Genomic DNA, 26,960 nt, shown 5'->3' with positions numbered 1-26,960 from the left:
TGATCTTTTGTTGGTGCGGACCGTTGATAGAGTGATTGAATGACTTTTAAGTGCAAATCCAAACCACCGAGATTCATCTACTCTTGGACACTCGACTTTTGATTTATCACAAAAAAAGACTGAAAATTAATGTGCGTCATGTTGATGAATCTCTCAACTTTGATTGTTAAATAGAGATTAAAAAAATAAAATAAAAATAAAAAAGTGAGAAGAAATAAATAAGAAAGGCAAAAGCAAGGTTGCACACCACATGTATTGGACGGCAGATTCCAGTAGCTTAAGGTAGGAAAATGTTGCAGGAAAAGCAATGTCGGTGCCATTTTCAACTTGTGCACCCCCATTTTATTTCTCAGAACAACGTAGAAGACATAAATTCTCAAGTTTAAATTGATTTTGACTATGTTGTCCGGACCTATGGAGCCTACATAAGTCCTATTTCAATAATTCAAACTGTTTATTTGTAGTACCATTTATGTATCATCTATGGAAAAAAATTAGGCCGATTCAATAATTATAACATTTTCATTTTATCGCAATTGTCTCTAAAAAAAAAATAGATGGTCTATTTAAAAAAAACACACTTGTGATCCATTTCTTCGCAGACAAATGCAACAAAATAAAAAGACTATGATTATTTGATCTATCTATTTTTTTTCATAAAATTCTCATTTTCATACTCAACATTTTCATTAAAATCCTAGTTTAGTTCCACTTTTAATTGTCCTAAAAAAAAGTAACATGTGGCATACATACCGATTTTTGTTAGTCTCATTAATATCATATAGATGAAAGGATAACATTGCAATTTAACACAATTGAAAGTGAAGGGATTAAATTTTAATTATCCCTTTTTTAATGGGAAACTAACATGATTAGATGACTAAAAATATTATTTTGGTAATGGAATTTAAATTAGAATTAGTTTTCCATAAGGTTATCACAAGCTCCCCTTTTAATTGGTGTACAGAGTGCATGAAAAATTTCAAATGCACATATCATTATCCTTGAAATAACAAAAACATTAAAAATAAAATAAAATAAAAATCACATTCACCATGAAATGGCTGATCGCATACACAAATAAAATGATAAAGATTGAATAGAGTCAATTTAGTTCAAACGATAGAGAAAAGATTATGAATTTAATTTAATTGTGATTGTAGGACCATGATGAGTTAACACATAAGATAATAGATAAAAAGTGGTATAAAAAAATGGCACGTGTAGCATTATTGAAAAAGATATTTTTGATACTCAACATTTCAAAAAAAAAAAATCTTGATGGGAAATTCATGCATGGACTTTATTCTTTTGTGTAAAATCCATTTCTAGATTCAATAGCTGTCGTAGTGAAATCACACAAAAAGGTGTAGCTAAAGTCTTCTTGCAAACAAGCAACTCTTGAGATACGAATAGCTTTGTTGGACGAGATCTCGGCTCAGAATGCACACATGCAATGTTCCTTACAACCGTCAGATTAGTTGGATACGGAAGGCGAGAGTCTAAGGCAACACTTAGCATTATATTTTGAGCAGACAACGATGCCAATGATGAGAGGCGTTCTCCTGAATGCTTTCCCATGATTGTTTCTAGTGCAACTACCCCAAAGCTATAAACATCAGATTTTTCAGTTAGAACCATAGTGTAGGCAAGTTCTGCACAAACAAAAAGATCAATGAAAGAAACCATATTTCTATTTAAAGAAGCTAATGAAGAGTGATTATGTGAAATATTTATCTATCACGAATAATTGAGTTCTAAAAAAAATTGTTAGTTACTTAAATTTAAACATTTTAAACATTTTTTTTTCTTTAAAAAATAAAATACATATAAAGGAAAAAGCACTTTTGTTATTACCTGGGGCAATATATCCATAAGTGCCTGCAATTACTGTTTGATTCGATGAATCGAGATATAACAGCCTAGCGGTGCCAAATTCAGAGTTCAATAGAATGTTGTTGCTTGATATGTCTCGGTGAACAATAGGTGGGTTGCAATCATTATGCAAGTAGGATAGAGCATGTGCTATTGCTTTAATAATGTTTACCCTATGAGTCCATCCTAATTCAACAGCTTCAACATCAATTCTCAAGGCACAAAACAAGCTTCCACTTTCCAAATATTCATACACCAGGAACATGCATCTGTTGTGCAAACAAAATTCATAGCGCTTCACTATATTTCGATGTCGTATTTTAGTTAACATTTGCATCTCATTCTTGAAACTCTTGTCAAAATTTGGATCCTCAGCTTCAAAACAATGAAGTTTCTTCAATGCAAATACCTTGCCACTAGGCATGTCACGCCCCACTTTTTATTACTCGGAGTCATTACCAAATTCTTTAACTTAATCCAATTTCAGAGATAACATGCGGAAATAAATTCATCCATTCAATTCGTAGAAATGATTAACAATACTCTCATTCGTATGCAAAGTAAACATTACATGAACTAACTTAATAAATTGCCCTTGGGCTTACATCATTAAAAGTACAAGAAGAAGGGTGTAACCCTTTACAACAATGGCATTCCGCCAACATAACTAAGGCCCCGTGGCCAACAAATAAGAAGATCCAAATCTTGTAGCACACCCTGCTAAACACCTGAAAAAGATTCAACAACGTGGGATGAACATATAGTCCAGTAGGGAACTCAACATGCTCCTTAACAATAACAACATTACAGATAGCTATGATCATGAACACTCATTCTTATACTAGAATAATAATGTGACAGTTTATACAAAATATATATATATATATATGTGTATATGAACTTTTCTCGAAAACAACCATTTAATTCAACGCTATATGCGATTCATCTTTCCTTTTTCCTTTCATTAACCCCCGTTCCCAATCTTTTATAACATTAACAACTACTTAGAAACATAGATTCACTAAGCCCATTACTCTTCCATTTGCCACACATACAACAGATGTGCCTTTTCAAAACATATTTGGCATTTCAATGCAATTCCAATTATATCATAATTATCCATGCACACCTCTATAAAAAAAAAAAGATAACAACTCAACTACAAACATAAAATCAATCAATGAGTCAACTCGTCCCTCCAACACTGTAACAAATACAATCCACAATGTTTCCAGATACACTGAAACAATAACAAAACAACACTGCACTACTAGCTATATGCGTAGTAAGCCAAAGATACACTTCTCACCACAATCTACCAGTTTACCAGGCGCTAGCTGGAAGGGTATGGTACCTTAGATTATCAGCGCGTCAGTTCTCCAGGCGCTAGCTGGAAGGGTATGATACCTTTGATTATAAGCGCTGAACACATAAGTGTGTGGAGTCCATCCCCTATCTTCTCACACACACTGGAGTACAACCCCTCTCTTCTCCCAAACCAGTATACAAATATAATGTAATTCAGCATTTCATCACATATAATGTTCAATCAACAATGGTGTATTACATACACAGCAATTCAACGCAACCGTATCATCCTCCACCGATGACCAAGACAAAATCTCTAGATGCATGCATATTGTACATCTATTAACAGACCCAACAAACATGAGATTATAAAACTCAGCAACAACATGATCATGGTAGTTAAAGCTATACCCCACACAAGTGTGTTCAACACTCAAGATACAACATTCCAATTTTCTTATACTTGTTTCAAAATACCTTTCCATTTCACAAAATGAATTCCACTTCCTTTGTTTTCACAAAATCATGCCCAAGGACAAAAGCCATAACTCATTTAAATTCACTACATTCTTTTCAAAGCCATTTCGAACTAATTATGCAAATTAAGTCATAAACAATAAATTAGGGTTTTCCTTCCTCTTTCTCAATATTGACCAAAAAGGCCCAATTAACATCAACAACAACAATAACCACAATTAAGACTCAAAATACCTAAGTATTTGCCCAAAGATCAAAACCCCTCAATTAATTTATTAAATCGAATAAAAAGAATTAGGGTTTCCTCTCCTTTCAACAACCACATGCTAATTAACAGTCCAATTAGCCCAAAACAACTCTCAATGATAACATAACCATTTTCAAATACCCAACCCTAGGTTCCTCCCCATGATTTCAAACAAATCCAACATGGATATGATTTTTTATGCAATACAAAATTACCACATGTCTATCTATAGACGAAGTATTGAAAAAGAACAAGGAGAATCCCTACCTCAAATGTAGAACTCAAGGAGAAGATGAGTAAAACTCGGAAGTGCTCCAAATCCCAAATTTCTTGGATCACAACGAAGCCCTCTACGATCAACACACTTCTTACAAAGGCCCAAGGTGGGGAAAACACTCTAGCTAGATCAATCCTAAGAGAGAAGTTAGGTTTTAGAGTGAGGTGCTCTCCAATGGAGGTTTTGAAAAAGTAAGAGAGAGAAAGGAAATCAAAAAGTGACCAAAAATGTGATTTCACGGACTGACATAATAACAGGTCCGCTCGAGCGTACAACACTCTGCTCGAGCGTCAGACACAGGTTTACGCTCGAGCGTCCAAATTTCCGCTCGAGCGCCGGATGCACTCTCCCAGAATTTTCTGCAGACGACCAAAATGCTGAGAGAAGGAAATTCACGCTCGAGCGTCCCAACTGCCGCTTGAGCGGAAAGGCAACAACAAAAACCCGCTCGAGCGTCAAATCGCCGCTCGCGCGTAGAGACCAAAACCTGGGCAAAAATTCTAAGTTTTAAAAACACAACCAACTTATTCCCAACTTGCCCAACACAACCCAAACTCTAACACAAAGAGTAAGGGATAGAAATGAGAATAAGACAACAACGAATCTACGGAACCGAGTCCGGATTACGGTTATACAATAACAGGGAATACCGGGATCGCTATAAGGCAATTGTGCTCTATAAACGCTGCCATAACCATCTGTTCCTATGCAATATCTAATGTCAAAATCATTTGTTGCCGCGATGATGTCCTTGTAGGCAATTTTTCCATCATAATTCCAAAACGAGCACATATCCCCATTCTTAATCACTCTTGCCACGCTTTGGTTGTTTTTAACCTTGGCCCGACAAAAGAACATAAATCCAATTAAGGCAAGAAAAATAGCAATAAGGGGAAGGGAAATGAAGAGAATACGCATGACTTCTTCCTTCTTTAGATGTGCATGTTGAGATCTATGTGGAATTTGACCATCGAAAGCATTGTTTGACAAGTCAACAGATCCATGCCGTCCGGTAAAACCAATGGGGATTTCGCCAGAGAGATTATTGTGGGAGAGATTTAAGTACTCTAATGGCAAAGATGCTAATCCAGTTGGTATTATTCCATTCAAATAGATGTTACTCAATCCAAGGTACAACAAATTGTTGAGTTGTTCTAGCTTCTTAGGGAGAGACCCGGTGAGCTGATTCTACGAGAGGTCTAGATGCCGAGTTGCATTGGTAAGTTGGAGGTTTAGTATGTGGCCTGAAAGTTGGTTCGATGACAAATCAAGCTCACTAAGGCTGGGCAAACCCCCAAGATCAGGTGGTACCATTCCGTCCATCTGATTTGCAGACAGATTAAGAGAGTAAAGATTTGTCAATTGATCTAGAGACCATGGAATCCGACCTGTGAGGAAGTTGCTGCTCAAGTCCAATTAAGACAAGATAGATCTATTTGAAGATAGATCTAGAAAGATCAAATTGGTCAATTGACCAAAAGAAGAAGGGATTGGACCACTAAACATGTTATCATGCATAGAAATCTTTCGCAAATTCTTTAGCTTCCATATTACTAGAGGGATGGAACCATTGAATCGATTTGAAGAAAGATACAAAAGGATCAGATTGGTCAATTGACCAATGTATGAAGGGATTGGACCACTAAGCATATTTGATCTCATATCTAGGCTAACCAAAGTTTTTGGCTTTCTTATTTCTGGAGGAATGGAACCGCTGATAATATTTAAAGAGAGATCGAGAGAAGTCAAACTAGTTAATTGACTAATAGATGAAGGCATTGGACCATTAAGCATGTTATATCCCATATCCAATTTAACCAAATTCTTTAATTTTCCTATTTCAAGAGGGATAGAACCACTTATATGATTTGTTCCCATATCCAACTTAACCAATTTCGTTAATTTTCCTATTTCAGGAGGGATAGAACCACTTATATGATTTGCAGAGAGCTCCAGATAAGTCAAATTGGTTAATTTACTAATTGATGAAGGTATTGGACCACTTAAGTTGTTAGAACTCATATCCATCACAACCAAATTCTTCAGATTTCCTATTTCCGAAGGGATGGAAATGTTGAATAGATTTGAATGGAGATCCAAAAAGATTAGATTGGTTAATTGACCAATACCTGAAGGAATGGGACCACTGATTTGAGTACCAAATATGTAAAGTTCTACTAGTTGTGTGAGGTTTCCCAAGGTTAAAGGAAGCACACCTTCAAGTTGAGAGTTGGAAGAGAGGTCTAGGGAGGTGAGCTTTGATAGAGAACCGATGTTGTCAGAGATGCTTCCAGCTAAGAAACAATCGCTCAAATTTAGACATTCAAGGTTTGGCAATGAAGTCCAATTCATGTATTCCAACTTGTTGGATGGATAAGTATAAGACTAGTGACGGTCAATGCGAGTGACAGTGAAAACGATGATGGTTTTGCAGATGCTGGCACTATAATAATTATAGTTGCCATGTATACAGATACTGCCACGAGTACAACATAATAAACAAAGAATGTCATGTTATTTTCAGTCATAATTGCGGTATGTATGGATTTTGTAGCTCTAAAACAATGAGAGCATGTATGCAATGTAATCCTCATATCAAAAGCTCAGGAGGCCTTCTAAAATTATTTTTGTTGACGACATCTTGATCCCAAGGCATAGGGAACCAAGCTAGCAGAGTTATTGGACCACAAATATATATTTATAAACCTTCGTTCTACCTTCGTGAATGATGAAATTACGACTTGAGCCGTTGAATCATTTAGGCAGATCCAACGGTCCAGATTCATCGACCTTTGGACTCGGCTTTTGATTTATCAACAAATTAAAAACAAAAATAATAAAATAAAATAAAATAAACAAAACAAAAAAAGACAGAATTTGTGCATAACGTGTTATTGACGATTCTCTCAAGCAAGCAGTCTGCTTATGTAGGGTAGGAGGTGGAATATTGCCTTCAATCCATTACGAGTCCCGTTTTAAGGATTCGAATAGTTTATTTTGTCAAATAGTTTGCATATATCTTTTATATAAAAAAATTAAATCGATCTAATAGTCGTAACATATTTAATTTATCGTGTTTGTCAACAAAAATAAATAAATAAAATTAAAACTTAACTATATATATGTAACAATGTAACTATTATTTTTCATGTCATTTGAATTTTCATAGTTAAGATGATCCTTTTTTTTTTTTTTGAACTTTTTATTTAAAATTTATCGCGACACAATTACAATTATATCTATAACTTATATAAAAAGAATGTAATCATGGTGTAACGCTTCCCTTTTTTTTTTTTTTTTTTTTTTTTGTTACAGGAAAATCCTCCCATTCTCCTGCAGGTCCACCAAGGTGTCTTGTTGTTCGTTCCGAGATAGGAGACTATAACCTGAGAATTTGCTCCGACCTCCCAAGACAAGCTCCGCTTAAGTCAGGATTCGAGCAGCGGGAGCACTGGACCCATACCAAGTACTATGGTAACAACTTGACACTAACTTCCTAACCAACTGCCCTACGCCTAAGAGATTGACCCAAAAAATTTTAAACTTAACACCTAGATCTTTAACCCCCGGGCCTTTACCAAACACCCTTTGGTTGTAACGCTTCTTCTTGGTGTAACGCTGCTTCTTGGCTTCGTGGTGGGTGTAGCTCCGTCGCTTTCCCTACAGACTTGGGCTGGCCACGTGGCCTTCAAATTAGCCACTCACACAACAGTAGAAGAAAACAAAATTCCATCATTCCTCCTGCAGATTCCTAATTCCTCCCTGCTGCTGCTACAGATTTTCCCAAGGTTGGCTGCAGATATTTTTTTCGCTTCTGTTTGCTTCATTTTCAATACCATGAAGAAGAAAACAAATTTTGCCGCTTCGAAGAGCAGGCCTCACCGACCCCACAGGTCCAACTCGCACTCATGATGATGGCTGAATTTTGTTTTTCATGCCATGTGTTTCTGCAGCAAACATGGAATTTCTCACTAGATATATATGTCTTCTGGATGGAATTGCTATTACACTATTCTTTCCATCACTGCCGCTATACAGCCGAAGGGGAAGACAACCAACAGACTCCATGTGTGCCGTCTAAAGAATTCTTTTCAGTAGTTATCAGATTTCAGATTCTAAAATTTCAAAGTATTTCATACGCTTTGGCGATTTCAATATCGGGGATGTTATCACGGTTGTTTTCGACAACCAAATAACCTGGTATGTTATTTTTTAACTCCTTTACTAAATATGTTACTTTTTATTTCTGTTAAACCTTCCTTTTTTCTTGATGGATTTTTGTCTTGTTGGTGTTTGATTGAACGACTACAATTTATATTTGGCTCACCATGTGTTTGACAATATGCCCAATAAAGACATGAAAATCATCTTTTTAGTCTTGCATTCCTATTCACTGGTTGGAAAGACAATGGAATTAATTTGTTTGCTTGTTTTCCTTGGTTGAGATTTCACAAAAGAATATATGAAATACAATTATTTATGTTGTATAATATCCAACCATGTTATGTTCGTTGTTGTACCTTCCTCTGTATTTATGCATACTATGTGTTTGTCAATATGTCTAAACGAATCAAAAAGTATAATAACTTGATTTGGGCAATTTGATTATGGTAATTTTTATTGAGTAGGAGAGTTCTATTGTGTTTGGTTAGATTTGAGAATGAAGCCATGGGATTCTATCTGATTAGGATGCAAAATGGTTTCGCTAGCTTCTATCTATTCTACCCGATATATGTTGTGTTGCATCCGCCTCTCTCATTTCTTGGAAGCAGGTCATTGTTAATCCTTTATATGTATATATAAAGAAGAAAAAGATTAATAAAGAAAAAATGATTGAAATATTGCTTATATTTTATATATATATATTTTTATTTTTTCAATTCCTTCACAAATTTCTCATAAAATTCATAATCCAAACACATTCTAAATATATTAAAGAGAAATTTTACTTCATAGTAGTGGTTAGCGTAATAAGAAAAACTGAAAGTGAAATTGATCATCAGGACTTAAACCTAAAAACTCTAAAATAAAATTTAAATAACTTTGTTGTAATGTTATCAGAACTATTTAATAACTCATCATCATAAAATACTCCTAAATTGGACTTTCAACTTTTTATAGTCAAACAACTTCATTTTTACAGTTGGTTTGGTATGTAGATGGACTGAGTCATATTTACCCTTTTTTTCCAATTGGACAATACCTATTGATCAATTTCTACACAAAATGCAAGCAACATAGAGAGAGAGAGAGAGAGAGTGTGTCAAAGGAGACCCACTTAGGCCCTTAAACATAAAACAAAACACATAGGAGAGCAGACAACATGAATCCTTTCATGTCAAATGTTTGCAAATATAAGAGACAACATGCGGCATCTTCTCTTCTTAATTCTTGCATAGTTTCTTTTTTATATTTGTCTTTTTTTTGCATTGGTGGTGTTGTGTTTTAAGCCTTATTTTACTAATGCCCAATGCAAATTTTCTCCAATTTGTTATATCCATTTAGCTTGTAAAATGCTACAATTAAAATTTGTGTAGACTTTTCATTTAATACATCGGATGCCAAAGTTTGGCGAGGGGAGACTTGGATCCTTACTTTTTGGGGTATGTATAACATTGTTTACGTCAAGTTTGCATTATCTACCAACCTATTGCTCAATTTTATGGTGGTCCATTAATCTTAAGAGAATGAATTAATGTAATGGCATTTTAGACATTAGCTCCTCACAGTTAAGCAACTATACCTATTGCACATTTAAATTTGCATTCTCCGGTTACCATGATTAAAATGTTAAACGTATAGAATCCTGTGTTGTAAATACTGATTCAATTGATGACAAAAAAAAAATGAAAACTTCATTTAGTTTTTCAGTTTAATGACAGGAAAATAAATTGATCAAATTCTGCTGATTCTAACCAATAATGATCATTTATCAAAGAATAACTATAATTTTAAAATGATTGAACAATTGGAAGAAATCAGTCCCGAACAAACAGGACACAAAACACTTACATGGTTGTCTTATACTAGAATAATTTTTAACTATAGATCTTTCATTGATTATGTGTAGTGATGTTTTGCTTTTGTTTTATTTTTGTTTTTGTTTTATGTGGTGTGCTTTGGCATCCCTGAATTTCCGTTTGTCGAAAATAGATATGAATCATGTTGTCAAAAATAGATATACATATTAGTGAAACTTCTTCAAAGTTTTAGTAGTGCTTAGAAGTTAGATGTTTCCACATTTCTTGAAATATAGACAAGTAGTTAATGCAAAGTCAATAGTTGGAAAGAAAAAAAAAAAAATTCCCAATTCTTCTTTTTAATATATGTTGCATCCACTGTTGGTTTTCGTAAGAACATAGCTTTTCCAATGTTGTACTTTTTCAAAATTCAACTAGACAAAGTCATTCTCAGAGTAATTGTGATTTTCTGTGTGAATCCTTGCTCACCATTTCCTTCAATCTTAGCATAATTTTGTTAGATCATAATAAAGAAGTAAAAAAGTTAATGGTGATCCTTCATTGTCCTTCTCTAGATTTTTTTTTTTTTTTTTTGGGTGAATAACCAAAAAAAGAAAAACTACAACCAGCTTCTTCCCCCCTGATAATTTTGGTAATTATTAGACTTCATCTTAACAAAATGTTAGAAATTGATTTCCTATTTGGTTCAAATTTAATACTGTAGGTCTTTTGTTCATGACCATGTACCATTTTTTAGGTCGTTGGCTGTTGCACTTTCCTTGTATACATTCAGCAGTTAATGCAGGTCGTCACAAAATTCACTAATTTGCCATCGTTTTTACTTGTACGGCTTAGTTGAGTCATGTTGTTCACTTTTGCATATAGGAACTATTTCACCATTCATTCACCAACACCCTTGAATGGCTGAAAAACTATAAAGAAACAGAGGATATGTTTAAAATGTATGATCATTGTCATTATTTTCGGTGTAATTGTTCAACAATATTATTTTATTTTGGATTACATGTACCTACCAAGCATGATATGTTTGATATAGATAATCCTTTTTATTATATAAACTAGGTTCTGCTATATGATTGCCTGTTCCAATTTTCTTTTCATCAATTAGTTTGTGTGTGATGATGTTGCTATTGTTGTTGTTGTTGGTGTATTTGTTGCTTTTGTTTCGTCTGTGCTTGTATTTATTTTTGTTCTTCACCTTTTTGCACACCATGTGTTTGACAAAATGTTCATACGAATTTGGTCCATGCTCATGTCTTGTTTTGAAGCAATAAAAAAGCAAATTTAGTTTTGCTATACACCAATATCTTTTTTCTTTGTCGAACTTCAAATATTATGTATGAAGCCCATATGGGCTGATTGATGCAGTTGGGATCCTAGGTTGGATTAAGATTTCAACCTCTTGTCTTATCTTTTTTGTTTTTAATTTTTTTTCATTCCCCGTGTCAAGTAAGTTATGTAGTAGGCTAGACCAACCTTGTTAGCTAAATGTTCGTCCAATAATAGAAGGTTAATTGATTGCCCATGAGTGCACATTGTTTTTCTCATGTGTAAGGCCAAAAACCAAGAATTTCCTTAGTTTGGTTCCCTTTGATTTGGTTATTGTCCCATGTTTGGAGAATTGATAGTGGTCTGTTTGGCTTGGGTTTTGGCATCAACAAAAGCTAACATGCATTAGACTTGCATCCCTGTTGACAGTTCATGGAGGGTTAGAAACCAATATAAAGACTTTTTACATACTTCTCATATGTTTAATGACTCCCTCCCTGTGTATGTGTGCGTGCATGTACGCGGTTTTGTGTTTAGAGACAACGAAAGTCAACCAGTGTGGTTCATGCATGAACTTCAGCTCCCCCCATCTATGTATGTGTGCACGCGTGTGCACAATTGTGCGAATGGAGACATAGAAAGTCAACCTGTGTAGTTCATACATGAACTTTAAGTTAAACACTGTAGGCTTGCCAATTACTTACATAATTTCAGCTTTAAGACACTTGTTTGCATCACGATTTACTTCCAATTTTTGTTTAATCAACACACTTCATGTATTATAGCTTTGTGCATTTACACTACACACACACACACACAAATTGGCGCACTTGAATTATATAAAAATGGGAAATTAGTGGAGCACATTTGTACATTGACTTCTAGAAATAAATCACAATTATTAAATTGATGGAAAATTTTTACACTGGATCTGAATGTAGGATATGAGAAGACAAGGTGACCTACAGACCTTCCTGTGAGAAATAATGTATAGAGAAAGAGAGAGAATAAATTGTATGTATTATTATTGATTGATATATTGATATCTATTACAATGATTCATGATTCCTATATATAGAAGAGGGTGAGTGTGTAGTAGGTAAGGAGTAGATGAAGTGGAGGTGGTAGTGGTGTAGTGGGTTAGGTTTAGTGGAGTAGGTGAGGTGGTAGTGGTGTAGTGGGTTAGGTTTAGTGGAGTAGGTGAGGTGGTAGTGGTGGTAGGTTTATTGATAAATTTTAACAGCCCCCCGCAAACTCAAGGAGGATAGAAACTAACCAACTTGAGTTTGGAGAGAGGAACAAAATAAGAAAATACATAAAAATAAAAGAGGATAAGAGACACTGTATGGTCGTGTCAGACCATTGGTGAAGACACTGGATGGTGGTGTCATAACGTTGTAGAGGACACTGTATGGGGGTGTCATAACCATGTAGAGGACACTGTATGGTGGTGTCATAACGGTGTAGAGGACACTGGATGGCGGTGTCAGACCGATGTAGAAGACAGTTTATGGGGTCATGTCGGACCATTGTAGAAGACAATGTTGTGACAGTTGTTGTGACAGTTTACGGAGTCTTGCTGGACCCTTGTAGAAACTAACCGGAATCAATGTCGGGACAGTTTACAAAGTCTTGTCGGACCCATGAAGGAGCTAACCGGAATCAATGTCGGGACAGTTTACAAAGTCTTGTCAGACCCATGAAGGAGCTAACCGGAATCAATGTCGGGACAGTTTACAGAGTCTTGTCGGACCCTTGTAGAAACTAACCGGAATCAATGTCGGGACAGTTTACAGAGTCTTGTCGGACCCTTGAAAAAGCTAACCGGTATCAAATGTCGGGACAGTTTATAGAGTCTTGTCGGACCCCTGTAGAAACTAACCAGAATCTATGTCGGGACAGTTTACAGAGTCTTGTCGGACCCTTGTAGAAACTAACCGGAATCTATGTCGGGACAGTTTACAGAGTCTTGTCGGACCCATAAAGGAGCTAACCGAAATTAATGTCGGGACAGTTTATAGGGTCATGTCGGACCGTTGTAGAAGTTGCACCCTCAAAAGGTGTGCCCAATTTTGTCAAAAGGCGTGCCATCAAAAGGCGTGCCCAATTCATCAAAAGGTGTGCCGGACATGATGGCGAGGCACGTGGGCGCCTTGGCTTGCGTGCCCGTTTGTCGGCTGGTGGCAATAGGCACGCGATACGCGTGGCTGCCTCGCTATTTAACCAAGGTTGATGCTGAGGCTGAGGCAGACAAAAAAAACTTCTGAAAATCCTCTGAAAACAACTCTTCCTTTGCTGAGAAAGAAACTCTGTAATACTCTGTAACCAACCCGTCTCTGAAACACTCAGCAACATGGCCTCTTCTTCCCGTCCAGCTACCCAGAACATGGCCTCCTCTTCCCGTGGTCTGCTCACGCTCTTTCCAGAACTGAACGAGTCCACAAGAGAAATAACTGGTGCGGTGGCCAGTGAACCTCAACCAAACACCTCTGGTTTTGCTCCGTTGAACTTTCCGATGCGGTCGGTGGAGCAAAAAATGGCGGTGCAGTCGGATGTAGAGGCCAATCAGTATACCTTGAAGTCATGTGTGGAAACCATGACTGCGGTTACAAATTTGTCGAACCGGCTGCAGAGTAGGACAAATGAGGTGCAGCAGTTAAACGCCCAACTGGCTCTGCTCCAACGCATGTATAAGGATGCGCGAGCAGAGATAAGTGTGCTAAAGGCGGAAAACAAGGAGCTGAAGCGGAAGGCCAGTTTTATGTTCCGATTTGGAGGGCCGCCATATGCTGCAGTGGAGGAGCAGGGAGTAGTGATCATGCCCAGTGGAGTGGGAAACACGGAGGCAACACCGGCAAGGGCCGCCCAAGACGGTGGCAAGAAGAAAAGACCGGCAGAATAGGCGAGAAGAAAAATCCCACTGTTCCGATTTGTGTTGGTTGTGTTTTGTTTTGTTTTGTGTTTTTTTTATTTTTATTTTTATTTTTTTTTTATGGTGTAAAATGCTGATCGGGGTTGATCCCCGGCATGAAGAAATGACAAGTTTGTAAAATGTTGTTTTTTTTTTTTTTTTTTTTTTTTTTTTTTTTTTTTTTTTTTGGGAGTGTTTTGTTGAAAAAATAAAAATAAAATGAAAGAAAACAAGGGAGAAAGAAAATAGATAAAAAATATTTATAGATGGATTATATGAAAAACATCAGTGCGATTGTTTCAAAATAAAGTGGGGTATTTAAAAAAGAGGAAAAGTGACTTGGAAAAAATAAATAAAAATAAGTGATTTTTGAAATCAAATGGAGGAGAGAGAGGGACAAACCCATGTGATAAAGTGGAGAGAGAGTCGGTGAGTGGGGTGCAAAAGGTGAAGGAGAAATGATGGATTGAAAATGGTTTGGGTCAAAAGTGGACACTGTTAGTGGGGAACATGAGTGCATTGATTATTTGATATAATAATAATAATAATAATAAAAATAAAAAGTTAGAACAGTTGGAGAGAATGAGTGGAGTATGGTAAGGGTTTCATCCAAAGCCAAAATTCCTGCAGCGAATCACTTCGCAAATCCTAGCATGAGCTTTTTCTCTTTCCAGGCTTATTCATGAATTTCCTGGTGATTTCAAGAGCCTCTGGTGGCATTGTGGCAGAGAACACCCCAACCTGGATTTTGGGTGGCAGCAACTGAGAACACCCCAACCTGGATTTTGGGTGGCAGCAACTGGAAAATATCATAGATCTGATTTTTAAAAACCTCGTGACAGCATTTCATCAGCTTCATCCAAGACAAACATTTTGATGTAAACAGGGCGAAGTGATTGTCTCCGCAACATGTCAAACACACGACCAGGAGTACCAACAACAACATGAACCCCACTGGAGAGAATGCGCTGATCTTCGCGCACACTAGTCCCTCTAACACAAGCATGAACCTTCACACTTTGCTGGGCAAGTTCAAGAGTGGGTGGAAGAACCAAAGCTTGGCACTCAACCAAGCTATAATCTAGCTGCTGCAGAATTCCAGAGCAGAATGTTGCAGTGTTTCCAGTTCCAGACTGTCTCGTCATATGAGGTGAAGAATTCTTCTCCATCAGCCTCACACATGACTACAGTTGCACAAATCTTTGTTGATTTTATCAGCGGAATAGGTTGAGGTCCGGCGGGCGGCTAAGGTGAGGTTGCCGCCCGCCGGGGAAGCGAAAATACTAGGTTTTAAACCAGCTCTGATACCATGTGAGAAATAATGTATAGAGAAAGAGAGAGAATAAATTGTATGTATTATTATTGATTGATATATTGATATCTATTACAATGATTCATGATTCCTATATATAGAAGAGGGTGAGTGTGTAGTAGGTAAGGAGTAGATGAAGTGGAGGTGGTAGTGGTGTAGTGGGTTAGGTTTAGTGGAGTAGGTGAGGTGGTAGTGGTGTAGTGGGTTAGGTTTAGTGGAGTAGGTGAGGTGGTAGTGGTGTAGTGGGTTAGGTTTAGTGGAGTAGGTGAGGTGGTAGTGGTGGTAGGTTTATTGATAAATTTTAACACTTCCACCTAATGCCATGGAATTTATCAACTGAGCCTCTTTTCTTAGATCGCGAGGTGTTTTCTGATTGCATAAATATTTCTCAAATTAGCTATTGGGCTCATTCGTGCAACTTATGGTGTCTTTACAGGCTTAATTTTTTCATTATTATAATTGATGAATTCACTTTTGCATTTGGGAATTTTGGCATCTTTGGGTATGTTTGATTACAAGGATTATAGTATAGAATTGGGATTGTTAATCCATAGACTCACAATCACATATTCGATTGCAAATTTTATTAATCGGATTACATGTACGGCGGATATTCAATCCGACGAAATTGACGAATTTTTAATATTGACAGGGGCAAAGGATTATAATTTCAAATATGAAAGAAAAATAAAATAAAATGAATACATAATAAATGGTTATCTCACTAATTTAATTGGATAATTAATCCTACACTAATTCATGAGATTATTAATATTTTCACTATTAATCCTGTTAATCAAACAAGCCCTTTGTTCACAATGGGCCAAGAAAGCTGTTTAATTTGAAATAACCTCCACTGGCTGCTAATCCTGTTTTGGAATGAAAGTCGTTGGCTGGACCATGCTCTTGCCTTTAAGCCCACCTATTACCAACCTCTTAATGTCAGGATATCCGGGGTTGCCACCTAGCACCTGCTCATTTGATTTGGGAGTTGAAACTCATTATTTGATATTGGCATTTGGGAATTTGGATGTTCTTATACATTTTATACAGATATGTTTCAAAATGAACTCAAAATATAACAAAACATATCACCAGAAATTTAAGTAATTGGAGTACTATCCATACCTCCTTTGCATCAGGTTCAATTGAGTATTGCAAGGGTCCTTCAATGCATAAGCACTTTTAGTTCTCAATTGCTAAGATATAGTTCTGGCTTGAGAACTACAAATTCTCTCTCAAGCACTGTTAGAGAACTAAGAAGACACTGCTTTTTGCTCAAAAGCCAACTTTCACTGGTGTCCTCTGGCCTCTTTTTAGCTCTTTCTGCTTCTGCCCCTACCATTTTTCTGTGTTCTTTTTTTATTTATTTTTTTGAAAATGCAGATAAAACCCCACTGTCACCTCACATGTCTCCATCGGTGTTTTGATGTGATTTTTTTTTTAATGCTCATTGAATTAAACACACGCTTTACAACGGCTTGTATGGGCCCCCATCAATTCATGAGTTCCATCCTTTCAAACTTACTCCAATGTCTGAACTATTCATTCATCTTATTTATCCATAAAGAGCATGGAAGTAATTCAGTCTATAGATTTACGGTGCATATTCATATGCGATATCAACATGCACGAATCAAACATCTGACCTGTTTTTTTTCAACGAAGCAAGGGTTTGGAGTTAATTAATTTGGCCGTGCTTGTTTTCTAAGTGCCCAAGATCTATTCCTGTATTTTTGCTTTGTTCACACCATTTTTTGGTATGTAATGTAGAGCATTTAATTACAGAAAGTGTTTGATGAGCCAATTATTGACATTCTGTTTCCTATGGATGAAATTGGTACAGTAAATCCAAAAGTGCTACTGGAGCTCTTCCCAGTGCACTGTGATTGGCAGTAGGCAAACGTCCAGAAGATTAATAAGAAACAGGTTTGCTTTGAGACTAAAAAAAACTCATGCATTTGCAACAGTGCAGTGAGCATATTTATGATATCTGTTTGGACAAGGCATGGATAAGATAGATCTGCCACAGATTCTCCTAAATCCCTCTATGCATTTATTCTTTTTCTACAATTGCATTGATATGGATTTGTGTCATGTTTTAAAATTGGGATACAGATCTTTTCAGTAACATAGTACTCTTATATGGGCTGGGACACATTTAAGCTGTCTATAAAGAGAGGTTCTTGACATACTATATGAAGTTTTTATTTAATTACTATAGCAAGAATCCACCAATGCAAGGAAGCTGCATAGAATCTATTCTTCTTGTTTGCACTGGTTAATTATTTTTTGTGTTTGAAAAACTTTGTGAGGATGGGAGTAGGCTCATTTTGAGGCTGACCTTAATAATCCAAACCATTTACTTTTGAGGACTCGTTTAGTAGAATATTCATACAAAAAAACAAAATAATCAAATATCAGTTGCTATATTTTGAATCTCATTTGTAGTACATAGTTTCCGCATTAAAGTTCTTAAGGAAAATTCCTCTCTTTGTTAAAAGTTCATAAAAATTATTACATAGTTTGTAGTGATTGTTTTTTGTTTCGATTTTGTCTTCAATTTTTTATTAGCCAAAATGAAGTTGATGAACCTATAATAATCTATGATTTTTTTTATTAGCAGTTGTGTTTAATTTAATTTTTCAAGTGTGTTTTTAAATGGCATATCTATGTGTAATGATTATTTTGGATTTGATAGGGAATGCTCTGGCTGGGCATATAAAACTTGTGCATAGAAGCTGTTTGAGGATATGCTAAAGAGACTAATACTTCATTGCCTCCAAGGTTTGACATAAATATAAATTTTGTTAGTGTCTTGTGTTCAGGAAACTTGCACCTTTCCTGTACTTGTGCCTTTCACTTTACACTCTCCTACATGGTTTGCCTGCCTGTAAAAACTCTTGATTCACCAGCTGAAAGAAAATAGAAGGCTCAAAGTTTTGTGCTACTTTTGAAAAGTTCATTTTTTTTTTAAAATTTAAATTTGAAACACCAAATACCAAGTAAGCATTGTCAAATAGTGGCCCGACACTACTGAATAATATTATTATATTCCTAAATTATAGGCACGCACAATGTGTTAAGTTAATTTTGATAATTTGATAAAAACAAGCTATTGTATGAGGTGATATAATAAACGTAATTTTTTGTTAAACTTTTTTTTTTTGTTAAACTTATGTTATAAGATGTGTACCGTATGCATGTTATGATCAAACCATCAACATTAGTGTGTTTTTATGTAACGTTTGGACGAGATCGCATTGAAAAAAAGGCTATTGTTGCAATATCTATTCAATTAGAGAAATTATGCAAGTGTTATGCCTTGTGGCATATGCTATGCATAAGAGCAACTTAAATAGTACGAATATTTTTCTATATTTGTTTTTTGGTATCTGTATAAATTTACTACATTATTGAATACTTATTATCAACAATAGTGTTATATCTATAGAATTGCTTTCCCTTACAATCTCCTAATGAGGTGATAAGACAATATACATATAAGGAGAGCTTGAAGAAATATTTGAACGTAGATTTTCAAATTTTACTTGCCATGTTATTTAGAGAAATTATGTGGATGAATCATTTTTCCATTATTAAATAGGTATAGTGGTCTTCTCTATATTTTTGTCGACTTGTTTGTAGAAAATAATTTTGTTTTTACTGCAAATGTCAAGATATATTGCCATGAACATTTGGATTGAAAGAGTAACGTGACTCCTATTCGCATTATATTTATAATGTATTTTGTTTATGGATTTGAGAAGAGATTTATAAAAAAAAAAAGAGAAAAAAAAGTGAAATGTGTATAAAATATAGATGAAATATAATTATATTTCATCTATATTTTATACATTTTTTTTTCCTTTTCAAATCACTTCTCAAATTCATAAACTGTGATGCAACTCCACGCGCGAAGCGCGTGGGGGCCAACTAGTTTTAAATAAAAAGTTCAAAATAAAAAAAAGGGATCATCCTAACTATGAAAATTCAAATGACATGAAAAATAATAGCTACATTGTTACATATATATAGTTAAGTTTTAAATTATTTTTTTTTTGACAAACACGATAAATATGTTTTGATTATTAGATCAATTTAATTTTTTTATATAAAAGATGTATACAAAGTATTTGACAAAATAAACGATTCGAATCCTTAAAACGGGACTCGTAATGAATTGGAGGAAATATTCCAACTCCTACCCATCGTCAATAACACGTTATGCACAAATTCTGTCTTTTTTTGTTTTTATTTTTAATTTGTTGATAAATCAAATGCCGAGTCCAAAGGTCGATGAATCTGGACCGTTGGATCTGCCTAATTGATTCAATGGCTCAAGTCGTGATTTCATCATTCACGAAGGTAGAACGAAGGTTCATACATATATATTTGTGGTCCAATAACTCTGCTAGCATGACTCCCTATGCCTTGCGATCAAGATGTCGTCAACAAAAATAATTTTAAAAGGCCTCCTGAGCTTTTGATCTGAGGATTACACTGCATACATGCTCTCATTGTTTTAGAGCTACAAAATCCATACATACCTCAATTATGAGTGAAAATAACATGACATTCTTTGTTTATTATTGTTATATATTAGTGCTTGTGCTTGTAATGATGTTAACTTTAGCTTTAATGCCTTAATAATGTTAGATAGTGATAGTGCTACTTTCAATTGCTTTAAGATAATGCAGATAGTGCAATGCATCCTTTTGTTTGTAATCTTCTCCTATATAAGGAGCCCCTGACCATTGTTAATATATATAAATAATACACAATTTATTCTCTCTCTCTATACATAATTCTAACATGGTATTAGAGCTATAAGATTTAAGCCTGTATTTCTGGTATTAGAGCTATAAGATTTAAGCCTGTATTTCTTTCTCATCAATGGGCAGTCGACCGACAACCTTGCCTTCGCTGCCTACTGGAGTTTTCTACATATACCTTCACTCCACTCTTTTTTACAATTACTCATTCTTCAATCACCGCCTCAAAAGATTCCTCAATCGAAGAAATATCGATTGTTGATGTCAAGCTTCTGCTCGGAGTCTGCCACCAATGGCCACAACTCCTACACCTTCTCCGCCGAGATCATGTTGTTTGGAGTCCGAGTCAAAGTCGATCCGATGAGGAAGAGCGTCAACATTAACAATCTCTCGCAGTACGAGTAGCCGCAGGAGTCCTCCAATGTTGCCGACGTTGCTGCCGCCACTACCGCCGCCACAGTTTACGCCTCTGCTGATAAGGCCATTCACCACCACTCCTCCGGGAATTGCGAGCGCAAACAAGGAGTTCAATGGACAAAAAAAGAGCACAAGTTGTTCCTCTTAGGACTTAAAAAAAAGGTAGGCAAAGGAGACTGGAGAGGAATTTCAAGGAATTTCGTGAAGACTTGTACTTCCACACAAGTCGCCAGCCGCGCTCAGAAATACTTTCTCCGGCGGAGCAACCTCAATCGCCGTCGCCGTCGATCTAACTTACTCCACATACTTCGCTGGTTCTCCGACCACACGACCCATGTTATACTGCTCTACTCCGTTGATCTCTGATCACACCCATCTCTCTCTCTCTCTCTCTCTCTCTCTCTCTCTCGTTCTCACCCTCTCAGATTTAACTCTCTCCTTACAAACTACCTTTCTTCTCTTTCTTATTCTTCTTTCCAACAAATACCACCAAACCAATTTCTTTGTCTTCATCAACGCACATGGTCTTGTTCCCCACTCTCTCATCCTTAGTATATATATATATGTAACCCATCATCCACACTGTTTTAATAATATAACCACCTATCATGCACACAACCATATGCTCTGAAAATGTTTTCATCCACCAACTTTTGTCTTACCAACTCTTTCTTTTATTAAAAAAAGAAAAGAAAAAAAAGATACATCTATATATATGCCCATCCTACTGCTTGTTCCCACGCCGTATTTTCAAACTCATTCTATTTTTCTTCTTTTATTTATTTATTTATTTTTATTTTTGTCATCAATTTATCACATCCATGTTTCTCTCAACCACTATATTTTCTAACCCATTTCACTCTGTGTTGAGCATTTATGCTCCCCTATGTCACTCTTTCTCTTTTAACCTCACATAGGTTTCACTGGTCAAACCTATTTGAGTTTGGGGCAGGGTATTATCCCTATATCATGGTGAGTATGGTTATACATCATGCGAACCACCCAAGCCACCCCATGGCGCACTCCCTAAGTCGCCTCCTTGATGCACCACCAAAGTCTTCTACAACGGTCCGACACAACCACACAGTGTTTTCTACAACGGTCCGACACAACCACACAGTATTTTCTACAGCAGTTCGACACGACCATACGGTGTTCTTCTACAACGTTTTGACATGACCACACAATGTCTTCTACAATGGTTTAACACGATCACACAGTGTCTTCTCCAACGGTCCACCACGACCACACAATGTTTTTTACAACGGTTCGACACGATCACACAGTGTCTTCTACAACGGTCTGACACGACCATACAGTGTCTCCTATCCTATTTTATTTTATTTGTTAGTTTATTTTCACGTTTTATTACTCTATCCAAACTCATGTTGGTAGGTACCTATCCTCCTTGAGTTTGAGGGGGGCTGTTAGTGTATATTAGTGCTTGTGCTTGTAATGATGTTAATTTTAGCTTTAATGCCTTAATAATGTTAGATAGTGATAGTGCTGCTTTCGGTTGCTTTAAGATAATGCAGATAGTGCAATACATCCTTTTGTCTGTAATCTTCTCCTATATAAGGAGCCCTTGACCATTGTTAATATATATGAATGATACACAATTTATTCTCTCTCTATACATAATTCTAACAATTATGTTGTACTCGTGGCAGTATCTGTATACATGGAAACTATAATTATTATAGTGCCAGCATCTGCAAAACCATCATCGTTTTCACTATCACTCGCATTGACCTTCACTTGTCTTATACTTATCCATCCAGAAAGTTGGAATACATGAATTGGACTTCATTGCCAAACCTTGAATATCTAAATTTGAGTGATTGTTTCTTAGCTAGAAGCATCTCTGACAACATCGGTTCTCTGTCAAAGCTCGCCTCTCTAGACCTCTCTTCCAACTCATAGTTCGTACCGGAAAATCATAGCATTGATTCGGATATGGACCGGTATACCGATGAGAATGAAATTCATAGCCGTAGTGTCCGAGTCCCGGTACGTAGCGGCTTGAATCCGATACATGGGCCGATACGGGCCGATACATATTTGCTTTTGTTGTTGTGCTCTGTTTCTGGTGTTTTTTTTTTTTGTTGATCTAAAGCTAAATTTGTCTGGGTTTGGCGGGATTCTGCAACTTTCGGTCAACATTTTGAGAGAGAGAGAGAGAGAGAGAGGATAGGATTGTTTGTGGTTGTATTATGGTATGGGAGTCTGAGATTGAAATGGATATACATGGAGGTGCATTGGGAGTCTGAGATTGAAATGGGTAAGAAGAGAGGTACTTAGGTACATGGAGGTGCATGGGTTTATGGTGGATTTGTAGATTGTAAATGTTGTAAGTTTTTTTTTTTTTTTATACACCTACACCTCTATTTATATTAATATATATATATATATATATATATATTTTTTTTTTTTTTCTCAGTACAAGAAAAATAAATATTCAAATCAATTTTTTTAATAAAAGTTTAACATATGCCAAAAATAAATACATATAATTTAATTGAAAATGAGTGAAAAATGCTCCTACATATCAAAATTTTGATCAAAATGTAATAAATTAAGGTTAAAAGAGTCAAAAAAATTGCATAAAATTCAGTTTTAGAGGGATTGCTAATGATTTTTAAAATTTCATGGTCGCGACACCCAATTCCCGATACGTACCGGCCGATACTACCGATACTCCGCGATCGATATCGTTACGTTAGCCGATACCGCGATTTAGAATTATGTTTCAACTCTCAACTTGAAGGTCTGCTTCCTTTAACCTTGGGAATCCTCACCCAACTGGTAGAACTTTACATATCCGGTACTCAAATCAGTGGTCCCATTCCTTTAGGTATTTGGTCAATTAACCAATCTAATCTTTTTGGATCTCCATTCAAATCTACTCAACATTTCCATCCCTTCAGAAATAGGAAATTTGAAGAATTTGTTTGTGATGGATATGAGTTCTAACAACTTAAGTGGTCCAATACCTTCATCAATTAGTAAATTAACCAATTTGACTTCTCTTTATCTCTCTACAAATCATATAAGTGGTTCTATCCCTCATGAAATAGGAAAATTAAAGAAATTGGTTAAGTTGGATATGGGAACAAATCATATAAGTGGTTTTATCCTTCCTGAAATAGGAAAATTAGAGAATTTGGTTAAGTTGGATATGGGATATAACATGCTTAATGGTCCAATGCCTTCATCTATTAGTCAATTAACTAGTTTGACTTCTTTTGATCTCTCTTCAAATATTATTAGCGGTTCCATTCCTTCAGAAATAGGAAAGCTAAAAAATTTGGTTAGCCTAGATATGAGATCAAATATGCTTAGTGGTCCAATCCCTTCATACATTGGTCAATTGACCAATCTGATCCTTTTGCATCTTTTTTCAAATCGATTCAATGGTTCCATCCCCCCAGTGATATGGAAACTAAAGAATTTGCGAAAGATTTCTATGCATGATAACATGTTTAGTGGTCCAATCCCTTCATCTTTTGGTCAATTGAGCAATTTGATCTTTCTAGATCTCTCTTCAAATAGAATTAGCGGCTCCATCCCTCAAGAGATTTGGGAACGAAAGAATTTGCAAGTGATTAATATGGGTCATAACATACTTAGTGGTCCAATCTCTTCATTTTTGGGTGAATTGATCGATTTGACATTTTTAGATCTTTCTTCAAATCAACTCAATGGTTCCATCCCTCCAGAAATAGGAGATTTGACGCACTTGTCTTACTTGGACTTGAGCAGCAACTTCCTCACAGGTCGGATTCCATGGTCTCTAGATCAATTGACAAATCTTTACTCTCTTAATCTGTCTGCAAGTCAGATGGACGGAATGGTACCACCTGATGTTGGGGATTTGCCCAGCCTTAGTGAGCTTGATTTGTCATCGAACCAACTTTCAGGCCACATACTAAACCTCCAACTTACCAATGCAACTCAGCTTCTAGACCTCTTGCAGAATCAGCTCACCGGGCCTCTCCCTAAGAAGCTAGAACAGCTCAGCAATTTGTTGTACCTAGGATTGAGTAACAACTATTTGAGTGGAACAATACCAACTGGATTAGCATCTTTGCCAAGGTTAGTATACTTAAATCTCTCCCACAATAATCTCTCTGGTGAAATACCCATTGGTTTTACCGGACGGCATGGATCTGTTGACTTGTCAAACAATGCTTTCGAGGGTCAAATACCACATACATCACAACATGCGCATCTAAAGAAGGAAGAAGTCATGCGTATTCTCTTCATTTCCCTTCCCCTTATTGCAATTTTTCTTGCCTTAATTGGATTTATGTTCTTTTGTTGGGCCAAGGTTAAAAACAACCAAAGCGTGGCAAGAGTGATTAAGAATGGGGATATGTGCTCAATTTGGAATTATGATGGAAAAATTGCCTACGAAGACATCATCACGGCAACAAATGATTTTGACATTAGATATTGCATAGGAACGGGTGGTTATGGTAGCGTTTATAGAGCACAATTGCCTAGTGGTATTTGCATTGAAGAAACTTAATCGTTATGAAGCCGAGAATCCAAATTTTGACAAGAGTTTCAAGAATAAGGTGCAAATGTTAACTAAAATACAACATCGGAATATAGTGAAGCTTTCTGGGTTTTGTTTGCACAACAGATGCATGTTCCTGGTGTATGAATATTTGGAAAGGGGAAGCTTGTTTTGTGCCTTGAGAATTGATGTTGAAGCTATTGAATGAGGATGGACTCAGAGGGTAAACATTATTAAAGCAATAACACATGCTCTATCCTACTTGCATAATGATTGCAACCCACCTATTGTTCACCGAGACATATCGAGCAACAACATTCTATTGAACTCTGAATTGGAGGCTTGTGTCTCTGACTTTGGCACTGCTAGGCTATTATATCCCGATTCATCGAATCGAACAGTAATTGCAGGCACTTGTGGATATATTGCCCCAGGTAATAACAAAATTACTTTTTCCTTTATATGTATTTTATTTTTTAAAGAAAAAAAGAAAAAAGAAACGTTTAAAATGTTTAAATTTAAGTAACTAACAATTTTTTTTTTTAAACTCAATTATTCGTGATAGTGAAATATTTCACATAATCACTTCATTAACTTCTTTAAATAGAAATATGGTTTCTTTCATTGATCTTTTTGTTTGTGCAGAACTTGCCTACACTATGGTTGTGACTGAAAAATCTGATGTTTATAGCTTTGGGGTAGTTGCACTAGCAACAATCATGGGAAAGCATCCAGGAGAACTCATCTCATCATTGGCATCATTGTCTGCTCAAAATATAATGCTAAGTGATGTCTTAGACTCACCTTCCGTATCCAACTAATCCAACGGTTGTAAGGAACATTGTGCTAGCTGCTACGTTGGCATTTGCATGTGTGCATTCTGAGCTGAGATCTCGTCCAACAATGCTCTTCTTATCTCAAGAGTTGCTTGTTTGCAAGAAGACTTTAGCTACACCTTTTCGTGCGCTTTCACCATGACAGCTATTGAATCCAGAAATGGATTTTACACGATTAAAGGAATAAAGTCCATGCATGAATTTCCCATCGAGAATTTTTTTTTTTTTGAAATGTTGAGTATCATAAATATCTTTTTCAATAATGCTACACGTACCATTTTTTTATACCACTTTTCATGTATTACCTTATGTGTTAACTCATCATTGGTTTAATGGGTTCTACCACTTATGTTTATGTCAAATGATGTGCTAATTAACACATATGGTGGTACACAAAATGTGGTATAAAAGAAATGGTAAGTGTAGCATTACTCTATTTTTCTATTAGTTTTGGGTGTTATAACTGTTATGTATAGCGCCGGCTATGTGTCACCATTTGAATTTCACCTACCATTTTTCAAGTCGCATAGTGTTGAAACCTTAACTGCTTAAATTGTGTTTGGGTCTTGATTTTTAGTAGGAATACGTGGAGGAGAAAAAAAAAAAAACCTAAAACTAAAACTAAAATGTGAGAAGAAAAAGGGAGAAAAAAAAAAAACTTTTTGTATGGATTATATTTCCAAAAATTATTTTTAAATCGATTTTCGTTTGTCTTTATTGAATTGTTTCATATTTTAGTTAATTTTTTTTAAA

At 35.9% G+C, this 26,960-nt stretch overlaps 1 long non-coding RNA gene and 2 pseudogenes across 2 annotated transcripts; 1 reads left to right on the top strand and 2 right to left on the bottom strand.

The window, feature by feature from the left end:
• Positions 1-1,290: 1,290 nt before the first annotated feature.
• LOC114285131 (uncharacterized) lies at positions 1,291-6,536 on the bottom strand (annotated as a pseudogene).
• A 1,247-nt stretch (positions 6,537-7,783) lies between these two features.
• LOC114310918 (uncharacterized) lies at positions 7,784-26,728 on the top strand (annotated as a pseudogene). Its single transcript, XR_014347043.1, has 5 exons — positions 7,784-8,384; positions 9,722-9,787; positions 17,504-17,586; positions 18,359-25,805; positions 26,017-26,728. The product of XR_014347043.1 is annotated as an uncharacterized LOC114310918 (transcript).
• LOC145804721 (uncharacterized) lies at positions 14,489-15,800 on the bottom strand. Its single transcript, XR_014347059.1, has 2 exons — positions 15,124-15,800; positions 14,489-15,086 (listed from the first exon to the last, which is right to left on the bottom strand). It is a non-coding gene; the product is annotated as an uncharacterized LOC145804721 (long non-coding RNA).
• Positions 26,729-26,960: the final 232 nt, after the last annotated feature.

This window comes from Camellia sinensis, chromosome 1 (assembly GCF_055761805.1).
Source record: "Camellia sinensis isolate YWXY chromosome 1, ASM5576180v1, whole genome shotgun sequence".
NCBI lineage: Eukaryota > Viridiplantae > Streptophyta > Magnoliopsida > Ericales > Theaceae > Camellia > Camellia sinensis.
The sequence above is the reverse complement of the archived record's forward strand: the minus strand, read 5'-3'. Positions and strand labels throughout refer to the sequence as shown.